This window comes from Podarcis liolepis (genome assembly GCF_965112155.1).
Source record: "Podarcis liolepis genome assembly, chromosome: 17".
Classification (NCBI taxonomy): domain Eukaryota; kingdom Metazoa; phylum Chordata; class Lepidosauria; order Squamata; family Lacertidae; genus Podarcis; species Podarcis liolepis.
Genome location: NC_139571.1, coordinates 26,801,311 through 26,819,114, shown reverse-complemented (window position 1 = coordinate 26,819,114; position 17,804 = coordinate 26,801,311). Strand labels below are relative to the sequence as shown.

Here is a 17,804-nt window from a genome sequence, read left to right as displayed (position 1 = left end):
CACGCCAATCCGCATGGTGTTCCAAAGGGTCCTTCAGACCTCTGGAACAAGTTTTAGTTTAACACAAGGGCTGCAGAGAGAAAGGGAAGATGAAGTTCTCAGTGTGTGATTCTTACAGGTGTGCTCTGGAGCACATTGCTCACGTTGGATAGTGGCCTCCTTCCAAGGCTGAGCCAAGATGATTTCCGTGTACGTCATCCACAAAACCGTTTTCCTGTTAAATTCAGACCCATGTTTAGAAGTCTCTCATGGGTGCCATTGCGGGTCAGCATTTCCACATGTGCTGGGATCCAATGGGGAAGTCTCAGGGACTGTTTCCCAGGCAGCAAAGGAAGCCTCCGAGCTGAGCTTCCTGCCTGGGTAATTGACCCTGCCAACTCACCTAACCAGCGAATCATGAGTGGGCATAGGGCACCAGCTCCAGTATATAACATAGGCCCATGGCTCACACTGCAGCCACTTTTCATTTCCACCTTCCGTCCCTATAAATATATTGCTGTCACATGTTGCTGCCCTCTGCCTGGCCCCTCCAAAATGGGTATCCCATTAAAGGGATCCAGGGGATATGCTGCTATCTGGACACCCAGGTGGGGGCAAGGGGCCAGAGCACTCTCCAGGTGCAATCCAGTGGGGCTGTTACCCCTTGATGTAGAGGTCAGGGACTCCCTCATTTCTGGTTGACCCCCAAACACAATTCTTCCAGCAGGCAGGCCAGAAGGGATGGGGTCTACCCAATGCATATGCCAAACCTCTTATATCTGTAGTCAATAAAGTTGTGGCCTGATTTCACCCAAATATTTGTTATCATGCCTCTTATTCTTGGTATTGGGAAGGACTGAAGGGTAGGGGAGACCTCTTGCCACACAATACATAGAACTACTACTGTCTAGTAGTGCCCTAAATTACACACTTAATTTCATGTTCCAGGCTGATATCATTTGCTTTTCAGCTCAGTGTCCGGTTGCTGTTCTTTCCACCTATAAATAAAACCCAGACAAATAAATTCTGCCAGAGGGGGAAATGCAATTAACTCTTTTTAAACAAGAACACAAAAGTCCTAAAAACGAATAGGGATGAATTGCCTTGACATTTCCAGACAGAATTATATAACTCAAAACATAATGACACTGAATCAAAGTATTGCTTAGCAATAAGAATATTAAATTAACCTATGGCTACAACTGCATAAGAGGTATTTTGGGGACATCTTGAGAGCCAATTACCATAGCAACTATGAAGTTCCCAGGTAAATTAGCGCCTCGCAGCATAGTGAAGACCCTTGGGCCTATTTCAAAAGCCACCATAGTGAAAATCTTAAATCCTATTTTCCCCGTGTTTACATGAACTCTGATATATCTCTATCAGGTATGGGACCTCTGTCTTATGAGCTGTTAACTTGTGGAGTTCCTTTCCGGATCATAGAGCCCATTCAAAGATTACAACTAAATCATTACACTGGAGATTAACCACTCTTTTTAAAAATTATTTAAAAACCACCCAACAGAAGGTGCTTGAGTCATGTGACTGGATTTTTGTTCAAGATCAGTTACAGTATGAGGATAGTCCCTGGCTATGATTTGAAGGCAACCTGAGGCCACAGATCTACTGAAGGTACAGCAGTTCTGGGCCTGATCCATGTCCACCCAAACATAGCCTTAGGTTCTTTGGTGGAACAAAGGTTAGATATATGCAATAGAAAACAAACAATGCAATAATAATTATAATATTTTTTTTATTTATATCCCGCCCTCCCCAGCTGAAGCCAGGCTCAGGGCGGCTAACAACAATAAAATAATACAACATTCTAAAATCATTTCATTATAAAATTAATTCAAATCAAATTGATGGCAACCATTGGGCTAGAGTTCTGTGAAGATTGCCAAAGGAGGGAGTCAGGCTGTGCCCTGGCCAAAGGCCTGGTGGAACAGCTCTGTCTTGCAGGCCCTGCGGAAAAGATGTCAAGTCCCACAGGGCCCTAGTCTCTTGTGACAGAGCGTTCCACCAGATCGGGGCCATGGCTGAAAAAGCCCTGGCTCTGGTTGAGGCCAGCCTAACCAACCTCTCTGTGGCCTGGGACCTCCAAGATGTTTTTGTTTGAAGACTGTAAGTTCCTCTGTGGGACATACCAGGAGAGGCGGTCCCGTAGGTAAAACCGTATGTTGCCATTGCCCCATGATATATGTGTTTGTCATGGGCAATGGGGAAGCATTGGGGCTGTGGTGGACAGCGATTGGCCAGATGAATACTAAAGGGAGTAGTTGGCCCCATACGATCCTGGGGGGGGGGGAGATCCAATAGGTTGGGGCAGAGCATACCAGGGTCTAGAGAGCCCAGGGAGCTGCTTGAGGAAGTGGATCTCAGGAAAGGTCGTAGTGGAGTGCCTGCCTCTTGCCCTGTCCCATAAGTCACCACTGTGTAGGGCATCTGCACATGCTCTGCCTATGATGCCAACTCCACCTACACTATTACCAGAGCATGCCACCAGCAGGAGGCTGCCACTCTGTTCCCAAGTGTTCGTAATGTCACCTTCATCACCCCAGTGCAGGTGTGAACAGGTAATTCAGGCTCAGCCTTCACAGAGGGCTGCATTTTCGCTTGCCCAGTCCCCTTTGCTGTGCTAAGTTGTGCCATTCTCATTCCCATATGATAGGATTGCAGGACATGTGTTGCTTTGCTGCTTGGATCAACGTTTTAGTGTGCTTGTTATGGGCCAGAAGTCAGCTTCACCTGCTGAACAGCAGCCTGAAGGGGGAGAAGGTGAATGATTCCACCTGCAGCTGATCAGCCTCCACAGAGGAGAAGGCACTGATGAGAGCCAGCTGGCTCTGGCACTCTTAAACTAAGGTTCTGTTATGTACTAAGCTTGGATCCTAGAACAATAGGCAAGTAGAATCCTAGAATGCAACAACTGATTGGCCTGCAGGAAAAGACCAATCAGGCTCCAGGAGGGAAGCAGAATCAGCCAATCAGACGGGACTCGTTGTATAAATAATGCATATAAAAGCCTGAGGTTTGGGGGGCAATTCAATCACTGTTTTACAATCTGCAATAAAGAGCATGAAATCCCTACAGGACTCCAAGTATATTTCAGGTTCCCAGATTTTTTTCCAATGAATCTGGGGACACTTTTCAACTTCAATGGATTTTGTATAGGGACTGATTTGTAAATCTGGGGGCAGTCCCTGGGAAACGGGGACGTCTGGTAACCTTATCTTAAACAGAACTCTCAGCAGCAGTCAGATGTTGGAAACAATGCCTGTAGTTCCTGGCCCTACCTTGTTGCTTCTTGCTCTCCATCTGAACCCTTGACTCTGTGATCATCTGGATTCTCTGACCCCTGGACTGTCAGACTTCCTATGTGGATTCTGCTCTCAGGCAAGAGTTCCTTGGAGACACTTAGCCCCTACTTGCTCGACAACGAAACTCGGATGCAGCTAAAACATTGCCTCCCTCTGCCCAGCACATGTTTTGCCTATTTACTCAGCTTTCTGCACTGTAAGGATTTGAGCAATAAAGGTTTCTGTATACCCACAATCTTCCTCTCATATAGTGGGAGCCAAGATATTGTTCACAATTGTGACCATGTGTTGGAAATGGGAACTTTTTTTTTGTTAACTGGGGGGACGGGACTTGAAATGGCATGGCGTGGACATCTTTCTACTATTTGGTTGTTCACTTATAGACAAAATATGAAAAGAATGATCCTAATGGAAGGGAAAGTTCCCCAGCAGACAATAGTTAAAGAAACCAAGGGTCACAGCAATATATCGTGTTTCAAAACAAAGTCTCCTTAGAAGTGCCGGTGTTGCAAATGAATCAATGTGATCTGTTTCAACATGAATGGTGCCAGAGCTCATCACTTATAGAAGTTAATGTAGCAATCCTTCAAATGAAGTGATAACATCCCTCTATAGACTAATATTGCCAAGGGTCAAATGACATTAATATAGAAGTTCATGACTGCATAATATAGTATATATTCCAAAGGACAAGCTTTAATGGCAGTCATAGCTCCCTGAATGATCGCAATACGCTATCAGTATAAAAATCTTTCTGACGGAAAATGATATTTTAGTGTGAATAATGGATAGGCCACCAACAGGTGTGAAGAAAAGAGGAGCGGAAAAGATGCACAAGGAGAAAGCGTGAACACCTGAGCACCCTCTAACCACCCACCCACCTGGAAACACTGTGTGTTTCTTGACTTAGAAGTCTCTTGCTCTCTGACACAGTTCTTCCCATTCCCAGAGTGTATAAATCTCAGTTTTTAAGAATTCTGAAGGTGTCGCCTCCATCACTTCATGGGATTGGTGGACATCAGCAGCATGTCCACTGGAAGCATAGCTGGCATTTCTGCATAATAATAATAATAATAATAATAATAATAATAATAATAATAATAATACAGTCTCCACACAATAATAGTAATAAATATAGGATTAAGTTTATAGTGTCATTCTTTTGTTGTTGTTTAGTCATTTAGATGTGTCTGATTCTTCGTGACCCCATGGACCAGAGCACGCCAGGCACCCCTGTCTTCCACTGCCTCCCGCACCTTGGTCAAACTCCTGTTGGTAGCTTCGAGAAGACTGTCCAACCATCTTGTCCTCTGCCGTCCCCTTCTCCTTGTGCCCTCAATCTTTCCCAACATCAGGGTCTTTTCCAGGGAGTCTTCTCTTCTCATGAACTGGCTAAAGTATTGGAGCCTCAGCTTCAGGATCTGCCCCTCCAGTAAGCACTCAGGGCTGATTTATTTCAGAATGGATAGGTTTGATCTTCTTGCAGTCCATGGGAGTCTCAAGAGTCTTCTCCAGCACCATAATTCAAAAGCATCAATTCTTCAGTGATCAGCCTTCTTTATGGTCCAGCTCTCACTTCCATACATTACTACTGGGGAAACCATAGCTTTAACTATGCATAAACCTTCTGCGTTGCCCATGTATTATTCCATGAGCATACCATAAATCAATGAAACAACACATTTCATATAATACACCTTGGTTCAAATAGCGCAATAGAACAAGATCCTTCCCCTCCTTTTTTTGCACCATTTGAATTTTTCTTTCTGCAGTGTTGCCCCCTCCTGACTTGGGCAGAGTGCATGTTTTGGAGATAGCAGCCATTCCAACATCAAAGCAGCTCAAACCCAGCATCATGGCATAATAAGATTGCTCTGCCCATTCCAAGTGTCTATGCAGCCCCACCTTTCTTCCAAAATGATGGGCGTTCAGTTTTGACTCCCCCCTCTGGATCATAGAGCATATAGTTTTATTTAGCTATCTGTAACGCTTTACACATTTATTTCATGAGCACCGCAGGACAGGGGTAAAAATAGTCAGCCTCCTTTGAGAGCACAGCATGATGCGAATATCAAGGCTTCTGTGTGTTCTCTGACTGAGCTCTACAGAGATCGCATCAGCCCCGAGTTGGTATGGTAACAATGATTACTTTATTGACTTAACAAACCAGTTCTGACTTGTTCAATGTGTATAAGCAAATCATGATCTAAAAAAGAAAAATAAAGGGGGGTTGTTTATGAAAAATGATAATGGGCACACACATACAAGCAGAGAGACAGATGGTAGTGGCTCATACTGTATAAAATTGGGCAATTTATAGATGGGCATAATATTATAACTGAGTCCCACCTTTAAATTATTCGAGATTCAGGTAGGCAGCCATGTTGCTCTGACACAGTTGAATTTTTTTTTTTAAAAAAATTATGCTATACATTTAAAGCAGTATCATTCCACTGTCAAAGAATTCTGGGAGCTGTAGTTTGCCAAGGGTGTTGAGTTGTTAAAGAGACCCCTATTTCCTTCAGAGAGCTAAGAGGGATTGATTGTTAAACCATTCAGGAAATTGTAGCTCTGTGAATGGAGTGGGGGTATCCTAACAACTCTCACCACCCTTAACACACCACAATTCCCATCATCCTTTGGGGGAAGCCATGACTGTTTAAAGTGGTATGGTCCTGTTTTAAATGTACAGTGGTGCCCCGCAAGACGAAAAACTCGCAAGACGAAAAACTCGCTAGACGAAAGAGTTTTCCGTTTTGGAGGTGCTTCGCAAAACGAATCTCCTATGAACTTGCTTCGCAAGACGAAAATGTCTTGCGAGTTCCTGTGGGGTTTTTTCCTCCCCCCCCCTTTCTAAGCCGCTAAGCCACTTATCAGCTGATCCGATAAGCCAATAAGCCGCTAAAAGCCGCTAAAAGCCGCTAATAGCGCTAATAGCGCTAATCCGCTAATCCTTCAATGGGCTTGCTTCGCAAGACGAAAAAACCGCTAGACGAAGAGAATCACAGAACGGATTCTTTTCGTCTTGCAAGGCACCACTGTATAGAGCAGATGGGTTCTTAATCAAGGCATAGGAACACTGAGACATTGCAGAGATACCTTGAGTTAGGATTATATACACCCACCCACACCCACACCCCCTAATACCATTGATGTAAATTATTACAATCTGTTGCCAAAACAATTATATATCAAACATCCTTGTAGGATGTTTCTTTTAAGGCAAGTTACATTGGACAAAATAAACACAAACCAAGGAAGGAAAACAGACATTCTTCTACTTAATATTCAGTGCTCACATCATATTTATTTTCTTGACAAAATAGAAACTGATGCTGAGGGGTTAATAAAGGAAAGGCTTCTCAATGACTCCTGCAATGAAAACAGGCAGCAATCTCCCTAACCTCACCAAAACACTACGTTTCTTGTCAGGGCAAGCCATGAAATGGGATATAAAAAGTTGGAATAAAAGGAACTCATTGCGCCACGCGAAAGTGTTTTTATAGGAAATATTTGTCATGATTCATGTTTGCTATTCTGCCCAGCTTTTTGCTGGCAGAGCAATTAAAGGGGTATTAACATCCACGGTTCCTAATTTTTACCATGGATTTAACAGACCATGTCCGACTCCGCTATAACTGATGGGCGATTGCTAACCGTCGGGAAAGAGGCGCTTTTCAAATGAGGTAAGCGGTGTGATGTTACAGCAGAAATAAAACGAATTTAAAACAGATTCCCAGTGTTATTGAAGCTACTAAACTTTTATAGTTTTTTTATATTTCTGAAACACATTTTCATAAGTCGAAACGCAGAACAAAATGCTCCCATTTTGGCTTAAAGATGCAATGGCTGTTGGTTAATATATTATTGGCGCATTTCAAGTGACCTGGAGATTTATGATAGAAAGAAACAACCAATAGGAATAATAGGGTTAAAAATAATTAAGATAGGTAAAATGAACATGTTATCACCGAAGCAGCTATAAAACAGATTTTATTTTTATTTTTAAAACAGAAAACATTTGATCAGGCCCAGCCTGCCTACAAGGCATGGTGAAGCAGTTGCCTCACAGTGACAGGCTCCTGGAGGTGCACACCACTGCTGGGCACCAAGCGATCACCACTGCCAGGTGTTTTCTGCCTCTTCCTGCTCCTTCATCTCTATGGCTGTGGCCCCTGCCATGGCCTGCTTGCTGCCATGCCTCCTCTTTAGCACCTAGCAGTAGCTTGGGGAAGGCCTGGCCAGGGGCGGAAGAAGGGGTAGGGTAGGGTTTGGATTTGATATCCCGCTTTATCACTACCCAAAGGAGTCTCAAAGTGGCTAACATTCTCCTTTCCCTTCCTCCCCCACAACAAACACCCTGTGAGGTGAGTGGGGCTGAGAGACTTCAGAGAAGTGTGATTGGCCCAAGGTCACCCAGCAGCTGCATGTGGAGGAGCGGAGTATCGAACCCTGTTCACCAGATTACGAGTCTACTGCTCTTAACCACTACACCACACTGGGGGGGGGGGTGCAGTAGAGGCAGTCTGCCCCGGGTGTCACCAGTGAGGGTGATGACAAAATGCTGGGCAGCATTCACTGAGGGGCCTGCAGCACGCCCGAGCCATGCGTCTCTCCTGGGAGTGACACTGTGGCTTGGGTGCCTGCAGGCTCCACACTGCCGCAAACGGTCCACCCGCCTCCTCCCCCTCAGTTGTAGGGCAGCTGAGTAGGAGGAGGCAGACAGACTTCTCAGAGGCCCTGCAGAGCGTCCTGCCTCAGCTTGCCCCACTCCATGGGTGCCTGGCCCCACCCCCACAGGTGGCTGGCTCCACCCCTGGGCGCAGGGCACGCACGCCACCCCAGGGACCTGATCGACTTGCTCCACTGCTGGACCCGGCATGCTAGTGGCAGGGGACGTTGCTGCGGAATGGAGGAGCAGCAATGGTGGGTGAGTGGTGCCGGGTGGTAGGTGCCAGATGGCAGTGAGGAGTAGGAAGTAGTACGAGGATCCTGTGGGGGTTGGCGCCAGAAGTTTTGCCTGTCGGGAGTGTGTGCCAGGTCAGCAACAAGTCACACAGTGTCAATTAAGTTAACTCTCCATTCAAAGAAACTAGTCCTCTAGCACCTGTTGTTGTTGTTGTTGTTTAGTCATTTAGTCGTGTCCGACTCTTCGTGACCCCATGGACCAGAGCACGCCAGGCACTCCTGTCTTCCACTGCCTCCTGCAGTTTGGGCAAACTCATGCTGGTAGCTTTGAGAACACTGTCCAACCATCTCATCCTCTGCCATCCCCTTCTCATTGTGCCCTCCATCTTTCCTAACATCAGGGTCTTTTCCAGGGAGTCTTCTTTTCTCATGAGGTGGCCAAAGTATTGGAGCCTCAGCTCCAGGATCTGTCCTTCCAGTGAGCACTCAGGGCTGATTTCCTTCAGAATGGATAGGTTTGATCTTCTTGCAGTCCATGGGACTCTCAAGAGTCTCCTCCACCTCTAGAATCTAGTTAACCACAACTCCATCCCAACTCCCCTGGCTTGTGACACTGTTTTGTTGTCGAATCCTGACTCCTCCACTGGTGAGTTAGTTCTAGTGTCATTTATTATATACATCAGGCATGTCCAACAGGTCTGTCATGATCGACTGGTGCTGCAGGTCGATTGCAGGATTAATTAAGTTGGGCAATGAGAACTTTGGGCACCCTCCCCCCCAAAGAAAGCTCAACAACTTTGGGCATTTCACCCCTCCCCAAAAAAAAAAAAAAAAGCTTAGCAACTCTGGGCAATGACAATGGGTAGATCACTGCCAGTTTGTTTGTTTTTTAATACTAGGAGTAGATCACTGTCTCTTTGGAGTTGAATGTGCCTGATATATATTAATGTACTGTAAATGTAATGCAAAAGACAGCAACTACTCAGAGGATGACATAAAAGAAGTAATGGGGCACCTTTTCAGCCTTGTGAACAGATTTGTCAAGCTCAAAAGACTACAGATGCTCTCTTACCTATTCTGCAGCTGTCCTGTTGAACCGAATGGGTCTGTCTTAAACTTCTAACTCTACAGCAGGAATAATAAGAGCAGAATCATCTCATCCCCACCAAAAGCATAAAATTTTGGAATAATTGGGTAGGCAGATTCGGTTTCCTTTCAACTAAATATCTCTTCACTAATGACAACCTTGAATGAGAGCAGTTATAAGCATTCACAGGGAAGCACAAGCATTACAGGACGCCTCTGATCACTTATTTCAGCTGGTAATTCTAGCTCTCTATCTGAACTCTTGAGAAGTACTCCGGTAAGGATCAAACAAGCCTGTCCCACAGGGGGGGCACATTGATAGGCTCACACATGCTGTAGAAATTGCCTTTCAGCTATTCTTTTTAGTCCTCTGCTGCTGTGGAACAAAGCTGAGATCAAGCTTTAAAAGGCAGAGCAGTTCAGATCCTGCAAGAGATGTCACAAATGCCAAGCTCAGACTCCCAGCTCATAATATAAAGAGCGAAGAATGGCAAAGCCTTTAACCTTTCAATCACAACCTTATTAAGCATAACATTTACCTAGAGCTATCATGCCAACAAATGTTACCAACTCTTTTTGGCTTAAGTGTTGATACACAGCTTTCACCCTGGCTTGATTTCAATGAAATGAAGTGATTTCATTTTGGTTTTGGCTAGGAATGAATACAGATGGGTGAATCTGTCAATGTTGGTGTCTTTCCATTTCTCCTTGTTCCAGTTGTAAGTTCAGCATGCAACATTTCCTCAGCAGTGTGCAATTTTTTTAAAAAAGCCACTCTCATTGAAATTGGGGCACAATTTAGTGTGTATTTCTCCTAATATCTACATTTTTGCAAGCTATTTTATTTGATACAACAATTGTTTTAAGTTGTTGTTGTTGTTTAGTCGTTTTGTCATGTCTGATTCTTCGTGACCTCCATGGACCAGAGCATGGCAGGCACGCCAGGCACTCCTGTCTTCCACCGCCTCCCGCAGTTTGGTCAGGCTCATGTTGGTAGCTTCGAGAACACTATCCAACCATCTTGTCCTCTGTCGTCCCCTTCTCCTTGTGCCCTCTTTTTTTTAAAAAAAAGTTACTCTCAGTAATATATTTATCAAAAGATCTGAAGAAGTGTGCATGCACACCAAAGCTTATACCCAGAACAAACTTAGTTGGTCTCTAAGGTGCTACTGAACAAGTGTATTGCAAAATTCGGGAAAGTGTGTAGATAGCTTTATTTTGGTCTGTGTACGGTTTCAGGAAGTGTCATTTACCATATTGGCCTGAATATAAGCCTCACTTTCCCCCCAAATTCCAGCTGTGAAAAGTTAAAGTGTGGCTTATATTTGCGACTTTATGGTATGCAGCCAGGAGCGTGGGGAAAACAGTGCCAGGAGCACGACAAAGTGGTGCCTGCCCCGTGCGTAGTCCCCCGTCTTCTTCCCCAAGGCTGGGAAGGAAGAGAGCGAGGAAGGGGGAAGGCCACTGGCAACGCAGCACAGCTCCCCCCCCCCCCAGTATACAGCCAGGAGCAGTGAGGAATAGAGCGGCTTAGATTTGGGTATTTTTTCTTTCCCTCCCCCTCCAGTTTTAAAGGTGCAGCTTATATTCGGGCCAAAATGAAAATCCAAACACAAAAGTTGCCAAGTTGCCCTGATAATATAGCTCAGTGTCTATTTTATGTAACCCTCTCCCAATTCCTAGGCACCTTCTCTATAGACTTTAAAGCATTTTCTGAAGACTTTTGTTTGCCAGACTTATGCAGAGAGAGGGGAAAAACATGCTTCATAATAGTCATCTTGTGATCTGTTCTCATTGTACTTTAATTGTTGTAAACTCTTTCGATTTTTTTTATAAAACTGAAGTGTACAAATATTTATAATTAATTAATTAATTAATTAATTAAGTGGGGCGGGGTGGTATCCCTCAACAGGCTAGATATGATATGGAAATGCTAGATTCTGCTGCTCCAAAAAATCACAAAGCCTGAAGTAATCTAAATAATCTAAAATACAGTAAACAGAGCCTTTGGATGATTTGGGGTCAATATCTTACCTGTGCTTTATTTTGGTACAACACATCTGTTCAATTCCTCAGGTAAGCAAAGTCATGTTGGCATAAAGTATGAGTGGGAAAGAAATGTTTAGGGAAGTTTTTAATGTTTAATAGGTTATTGTATTTTAATATTTTGTTGGAAGGCGCCTAGAGTGGTTGGGGAAATCCAGCCAGATGGGCGGGGTATAAATATATTATTATTATTATTATTATTATTATTATTAAAATGTATTGGAAGAACAAATAATTTGTACTTCCTAAACTAATGTGTCAAGTGAAACACAGCTAGCCTTCAAAACTCTCACTTCTAAAAAAATTGTGATAAAGTTCTCCGACCAAATTGTCCATATTAAGGGAAGGTATATAGTGGGGTGTATGTATATATTGCACAAACTGATAATATTTGGGAAAATAACACTGCAGAATGCATTATACTGGGAAAAAATATATCTTGGCAAAATGTGTATATGAGGCAAAATTGCATAGAGTTGGTATATGCAATGAGAAATGTGCATGAGAATTTTGTGCGGACTTTGAACAATTGCAAACTGCAGCAGAAATGGGGCAAACTGAAACTGAGACTGGAAAAAATGTGAGATTGAGAGAGACCAAAATGGACAGCCTCATCCATCCCTAGCTTAAAGTTATTACAGAAATGGGGCAGAAGGAAGCATAGCAGATAGCAAGCTAGTAACTCAGCGATCCAGAATTTCCAGGACAACTTCATATCATTTCCTTATATTGATTAGATTTCCAGTTGAAGAACTCCCTATTGTTCAAGCTGTGTTGGACATAGAAACTTAAAGAACGGTACTAGAGACAAAAAAAATAATATATATGTTTGGTTTCTCTTTGGCAACATGTTTGGTTCTTTAGATCTCTTGTTTCAAAATTAAAAACAATACCAATTGAAAATATTCCCCTAAGTGTAAAAAGAAAGAGCTCTCCCCTCAACTGAATATAATCAAACATAACATGTACAGATAAGATTTGCTGCTTCAGTGGTGTAAAGAACTGTATTACAGATGTTCAGCTGGGATAGATGGGCAAGTTGTTAGATATTCTGCCTTCCTCCTCCCCATCAGAACCATATACCATAATCTTATATTTGAAACATGCAAAAAAGACCCCAGCATTCTGAGACATTCTGTTGGTGTGTATTTTTGTGCTTATGTGGGAGGCAGGTTCCTATGAAAAACACCTGTATTGTAATTTTCTGGCAAGTACCTAGTCTTTAAAATCCCCACACATGTTTTTTTCTCCACCTCAATTACCTACCCCATTATTCTGTTGTTTTGAAGAGAATCAAATGAAAAACTGGTACATTCAGAGAAAGCAAAAAGAGAGATCCTTGCGAGGTAAAATTCCCACAAACTAATTTACTCTGGTGACAGTAACAATTACTTTCCTCTTCAAAAGCAATTAGAAAACTCATCCTCCTCCATATCCCAGACTCTCCCCTTGTTTCTCTGAAATTCAGCTCAGGTTATGTTAGGCCCTCCGAATGATGCACCCACATGAATGGTCTCATCATGCCAATGTCCTCTTAAGAACATAAGAATGTGGGATGTAATCCATTGGTGCAGTCAAATGCAACATTCCTTATTTCCCTAGAGTGGGCATAAGCAGAGGGACATGCAGTCAGTGTAACTTCCTGTTCCACTGGTCTGGAGCATCCTCCCTCTGCATGTGACCTGGGAGATGGGCATGGCCCTGGCTGACTCCACAAAAGAGCCAAGTCATGTAGCCATTTTCTCAGTCTTCTTGCAGTTTTGTCTTGTTTTGTCTTGCAGCTGTCATGCTGCTCTCCTGCAGCCATTTTGTTGTCTTAATGTAATTTTGTTGTCTGCTGGCTCTCAGCCAGCAGCACATGAGTTCAGTCTCCCTATAAGCTGAACTCACAGTTGCTTTATGTAATTACCAAGTAAAGCCTGCCTTTCAGGGATCAAATCATGAACTGAAATGTGACCAAACTTTTGTTACATTACTCAGAAAGACTCTCGTGTCTTTATTATTTTAAGAGGGATTAAAGGGGACATCAGGAAATAATCTTACCTAAGAGATTCAAACGAATCTGCAAACTAGCTACCAGCTACCGTGGTACCTCGGGTTAAGTACTTAATTCGTTCCGGAGGTCCGTACTTAACCTGAAACTGTTCTTAACCTGAAGCACCACTTTAGCTAATGGGGCTTCCTGCCTCTGCCGCACCGCCGAAGCACGATTTCTGTTCTCATCCTGAAGCAAAGTTCTTAACCTGAAGCACAGTTTCTGGGTTAGTGGAGTCTGTAACCTGAAGCGTATGTAACCTGAAGCGTATGTACCACTGTATATTAAGGGGGATCTGCTCTGCTACATCACTTACTAGCGTGAGTGAAGGAAGGATAATATTTCAATACAGTGGTCCCTCTAGATATGCTCACCTCTGGTTGTGTATCTTTCAGGATGCAAACGCAGCAAACCCAGAAGTATTTTTCTGAGTTTCGTAGTACGCACATGCACAGAAGTGCTCTACATGCCGCGTGCCTACACAGAAGTGCTGAACTGTACCACGTGCATGCGCAGAAGCGGCACCTCCGATTGCAAATTCCTCAGGATGCGGCCGGAGCTCCGGAACGGATCCCATTTGCAACTGGAGGTACCACTGTATATCCTTTTCTACTATCCTTAACGCGCCCACAAAGAAAACCCTGCTGGCCCATCCAGGCTAGAATTCTGGTCTCACAAGGGCCAACCACTTGCCTGAAGGAAACCTGCTAGTAGGATCTGATCACGAGAGCACTATCTCCACCTGTGGTTTCCAGCAATGGGTAGCAACTCTCTGAATGTCAAGCCACAGCTCAAGTGCAAAGGTCTTACAGTTGCTCCGAATAATAATAATAATAATAATAATAATAATAATAATAATAATTTATTTATTTATTTATTTATTTATTTATTTATTATACCCCGCCCATCTGGCTGGGCTTCCCCAGCCACTCTGGGGGGTTTCCAGCAAAATATTAAAATACAGAAATGCATCAAACATTTAAAGCTTCCCTAAACAGGGCTGCCTTCAGATGTCTTCTAAAAGTCTGGTAGTTGTTCTTCTCTTTGACATCTGGTGGGAGGGCGTTCCACAGGATAGGTGCCACTACCGAGAAGGCCCTCTGCCTGGTTCCCTGTAGCTTGGCTTCTCGCAGTGAGGGAACCGCCAGAAGGCCCTCGGCGCTGGACCTCACTGTCCGGGTAGAATGATGGGGGTGAAGACGCTCCTTCAGATATACTGGACCAAGGCCATTTAGGGCTTTAAAGGTCAGCACCAACACTTTGAATTGTGCTCAGAAACGTAAGGAAAAATACTCCTCAAAAATCTTCTTTACAAATGTGAGAGAAGAGGTGTATGAAGGACGCAGAGCAGCGGTGGCAGCCTCCTGGCAGTGGTAAGGTGGGAGGAGCTCCAAGTTAGTGGCAGCACTACAAATGCATGGATACCCATGGACCACCAACCCAGAGCTCCCCAACTCCACGCTGCTGGGTGCAGTACAGTGTACCACTGCTGCAATTTTGTGGTCCCTGAACATCCAAATGCTTATTGAATATTTGGCAGGTATTCATCTTATTTGTGGTCCCTGAACATCCAAATGCTTATTGAATATTTGGCAGGTATTCATCTCATATTTGCATCTGACATTCAGTTTCAATTTTTAATAGTAGGTAGTGTGTATATGACAGCTTTTCCTTCAACTAACATTCAGTGGTGTTTAGTATTTGTCAGATATTCGATAGATGATGTAGTGCTGTCACCAGATTGACTTGAAACGTCAAAGTAAATTTGAGGACCCTCCTTAGCCAAAGTATCTAATTTTATGGAAGCCAGCACAGAAGCATATTGCACAATGCCTCGCGGAATCACCACATTAGCTGCACTCCAGGACTCATGGCAAAATTTCAGGGAAAATGGAAGCTGTAGTCCTACAAAATCTGGAGGACCACAGCTTCCCCATCCCTGTTGCAGAATATGAATGTTCACCCTTCACCTTGAAGTTCACAATAAGCTATACATCTTGCCCCCCCCCCAAGAGGCTGTTTTGCTTTATTTTTAAACAAATAAAGCTTTGACAATTTGTATCTGACTAAGTATACCTCTGTTAAGACTGCATTAATAAATTATGAATAATATATAAAGGCACAATTAATAACATTTTAATCCATGACGGGGAGAGGGACCCAATATCTAGTTGGTGATTATAACATTTCAGTAATCTAGACTTTGTCAGACATGCCTTTAGCCACTTAAAATATCCATTACCTACTTCATATAAAATGTCAATATTATGGACAGGAAAACCAGTCATATGCTAAGAAACTGTGGACCTTAACTATAGGAAAAGGTGAAGGTTGCACCTTAAAAAGAATAAGTGGACTGATATTTTCGATTTTAAGATAGGGTTTTCTATTTAGTGGAGTGATACAGAGGTGGGTTTAGGGGAGCACAACTGGTTTGGATACATGGGGTGCGGAGCCTATGGGGGCGCTGCAGCAGCTTTCATTTACAACTGTGATGTAGAATGGAAGGTGAGAGTTGGGGACAGTTCAGATGGAAATTCCCAGGTGTCAAAAACAGTTATTGTCATGGACATGACTTCCCACAGTCAAGATGAGCAGTCTGATTTGGGGGGTGGGGGTGTAGTCAGTCAGAAGAGGAAGAAAGAGACTTGCCTCTTTCTCAGCCAGCCAAAGGCAGTGGACTAAAAAAAACCTTCTCAGAAGGAGAAAAGACTGTACTTTATCAGTACAGTGAGAGTTTGCAGAAGAACAAAGGTCAAAGAAAGGCGTAAATCAAAGAAGAAGGAGGGGCACTTTCGTGTTTCCTGTTAGAGGCGCAATTTGAGCTCAGATGCCTCAACTTCATTTGATAGATGATCGCTAGTGTGAGAGACTCTGAGGTTAATGACTGTATACAATAATTCTAGTTACAGGTAGGTAGCCATGTTGGCCTGCTGTATTCAAAACAAAATTTAAAAAATCCTTCCAGTAGCACCTTAAAGGTAAAGGGACCCCTGACCCATAGGTCCAGTCACGGACGACTCTGGGGTTGCACTGCTCATCTCGCTTTACTGGCCGAGGGAGCTGGCGTACAGATTCCGGGTCATGTGGCTAGCATGACTAAGCCGCTTCTGGCGAACCACAGCAGTGCACGGAAACACTATTTACCTTCCCCTACATGGAACATGAGAACCCCAGACTGCAACTTTTTTTGCAGATTCCATTTCTACAATGCTAAGGGGGGAATTAACATTTTCTAGCCACCTGACAAGTCTATTTTCTCTATGCTCATAAACGGACTCTCTTTATTTGTTCGCTGCGCGCGTGCACACACAGAAAGTCAGCCTGTGCATTTAATTCATCACCCAATCTGACCTTCAAACAAACAAGCCAACAAAGAACAGAAGCAATGCCAATAACATCATTCTTCCCATGCCAAATGTCAGCCTAACTGACCATTTTTTAATAAAAGTCAACTTGCAGGTAGGTGTCGAGACACATAAGAAAGAGAGAATTACTACAGGCATCCTCTCCGTACTCCAAGAGTCATGTCAGAAAGAGGCATTAATTCATTGTCAACACATCCAGCCTCATGCTGATAGCATCTGTAAACACTTCCATCCTTTTCGAACATACCTATTGGGGGAAATAATGAATGTTTCTTATCAAACCCTTAGAGCTTCAGGGTGGAGGGCAGTCATTCTCATCACATGGAGCAGTTACAAGGCTGCTAGTATCTCAGTCCCCAAGAGTTCTTTGACTTTGGAGTCCCGGATTAACCCTTCCGCCAGCCTCTCTGGGTTCAGTGCGAGACCTTTTGGAGAGAGTGATAGTTAAACTGGATCTAAATGCCATCAATAATCCTGCCCCACAAATTTCCACAGCGTGTGTTATGGTCTGAGGGATGAGCCAAGTGTCACTGAGTTTTAGCTATAGTGAAGGAAAAGAAGTAAACTCAAACCTCCAACTTAAAACATGTCATGCAAAAGTCCTATCTTATATGGTCAGAGTAGCATGCCTTGTGCATTTAGGAAGGTTTGTATTCTATCTGCCTGTGCCCTTGTCCACAAGAGTCTGAGGCTCATGCCAGCTCATTCATATCAGAGCAAGTCATGGTTTGAAACAGGCCAATACACCAAAGTCTCACAAATCGCAACAAACTGGGTGCAAAAGGCACTTTCCGAGTTTAAAATAATTTAACATTAATGACCGCTTTCCAGAAAATCGTTATCTTAAATGTGAGCTTACTGAACTCTTGTCAACAGTAAACCAAAACTGAAAAAGAATCTACAACTCTGAAGTCCAAATACATTAGCAAATAAGTGGCTCTTTGTAATCACCATCATCTGGAAGTTAATGAACATGAACATAATTACCACAACAAATGAGAGATTGAAAAAAAGGCATTAAAACAACAGGTGATATTCACCTGTTGACAAGCTATTCATTTC

The 17,804-nt window shown here is 43.5% G+C and overlaps 1 long non-coding RNA gene across 1 annotated transcript; it reads right to left on the bottom strand.

The window, feature by feature from the left end:
• Positions 1-784: 784 nt before the first annotated feature.
• LOC310696176 lies at positions 785-2,824 on the bottom strand. The gene is made up of 2 exons (XR_014520460.1): positions 2,728-2,824; positions 785-977 (listed from the first exon to the last, which is right to left on the bottom strand). It is a non-coding gene; the product is annotated as an uncharacterized lncRNA (long non-coding RNA).
• Between the last annotated feature and the right edge of the window lie 14,980 nt (positions 2,825-17,804).